The following is a 1768-nucleotide window of genomic DNA, read 5'->3' as shown; positions in this document are numbered from 1 at the left end:
GCGGGGCGCGCGGCGGCGGCGGCGGCTGCTGCAAGCCCTGCGCGCTCCGGCTGCGCTTCCTCCTCGCCCTGCTTCGCCGAGAGTTCCTCTGTGCGGCGCGGGCGCTGGCGGGGAGGCGCGGAGGGGAAGGGAGGGGACGGGCGGAGGGGAGCGCGGCGGGCGGGGAGGGCTGGAGAGGTTGGGTGCGCTTGTGCGTTTCACTTTCCCATTGTCGAAGTGGGATGCAACTGGCCCCCTTCCTCATCCTCTTCCTCCTCCGCCCTCCGCCTCCCGCGCGGCCGCCCGCCCTCCCTCCACGCCCATCTCCCCTCCCCTCTCCATTCGGCGAGATGGGGAGGAGGGAGGTCTCGTAATTTGGGTTACTGTGTAGGTGGCCTCTTTCATCTATTCATAACAAAGCTGAGTCGCCTGCCGCTGTCGCCGCGGCCGCCACCATCGCCCCTTGGCTCGCCCTGGGCTCCCGGGCGCGCCACGGCGCACTGAGCGGGCTCCCGCGCTGGTCCGCCCGCGGGGCTGCTCCAACGCCCGGGTTTTGTTTACGACAGCAGCTGGAGCGGGGGTGCAGGCGCCGGGAGCGAGGCCCCGGGGTCGAAGAGGTTGCAGCCAAGGCCTGGGGCTCGGGCCACTGCGAGGCTGCGCGGGCGGCTGACAGGTGTGGAGCGGCGGGAGGGAGGCCCCAGGAGGCGCGCGGGAGATGTGGCCAAGCTGGAGGCTCGGCGGGACCGTGCGCCCCTGCGACGGGGGTGGGTTTTCCCGGGTCGGAGGAGCCATGTGGGGGAAGTGGCAGGCGCCACACTCTCGTTCTGGACAATCCTGGGGCCTGGCTGGAGCGCCCATATTTGAAAAGGTTTTCTCATCTCCCTTGGCAACGGAGTCCCAGGCTCTCAAACCTAGCCCTTAGAAAGTTCTGCTCGCTACCTAACCCTAAGGATCACGGCGAAGGTTTATTGAGCGCTTACTACGTGCTGGGCGCTGTTCTAAATGCAGCACATGGATTAAGATTCATTTAATACTCCTAATAACCGTATTAATTAGTGAATGTTATCATCCCTACTTAGCAGTTGGGGAGAAGAGTGATCCTGGAGGGGCTAAGGAACTTGCCAGGGTCCTACTGCTAGGAAACAGCAGAGCCAAGATTCAAATCTCTATCTCGCTCCGGGGGCTCTTAGGCTTGTCCCGCTCGTCAAGTGCCACCTGTGGCCATTATGACAGTTCCAGGGATCATCATTCTTTGCGGTGAGACCAGAAAGTTCCCCAAGTTAAAAAGCACCAACGCTTCCCGCCCCAACCAGCCTTCTAATCTCGGAGTCAGGTACTCCCTGTCCCCACAGACACGCCTGTCATTTCCCACTGCTCTCCTCGGTATCCCCTGAAGTCTTGCCACCGCAGCCAGGGAGCCACTATCGGCTGGGGTGGCCCAAGCCACCAAGACTTTTCAGAACACAGCAAACCATTGTGCACCAGGGAGCCGGCTCTTCGTTTCTTGGAGGGGGACTTCTCAGAAGATGCCCAGCTATCTCCCATTCTCCTGCAGGTGGGGAGAGGGCTGGGGACCCCTAGCGGCCCTTGGGAAATAAGCCTCAGTCTCTCCCAGGCTTGTACCAGGCCCAAGGCTTCGGAGGGCAACTGGTTGCTGCCCCTTTGTTCCTTTTTACCAGGTCCCCAGCTCTGAATGGAATCTTCCTGGGAGGGAATGGGGTGGGTGGGATTCACAGAGGCTGAGTGCCCCGGAAGGAGGCACCCTAGGAGGTTCTTTGCTTTCATGACA

Source organism: Chinchilla lanigera, unplaced genomic scaffold (genome assembly GCF_000276665.1).
Source record: "Chinchilla lanigera isolate Chin_1 unplaced genomic scaffold, ChiLan1.0 scaffold00004, whole genome shotgun sequence".
Lineage (NCBI taxonomy): Eukaryota > Metazoa > Chordata > Mammalia > Rodentia > Chinchillidae > Chinchilla > Chinchilla lanigera.
Note: the sequence above shows the minus strand (reverse complement) of the source record.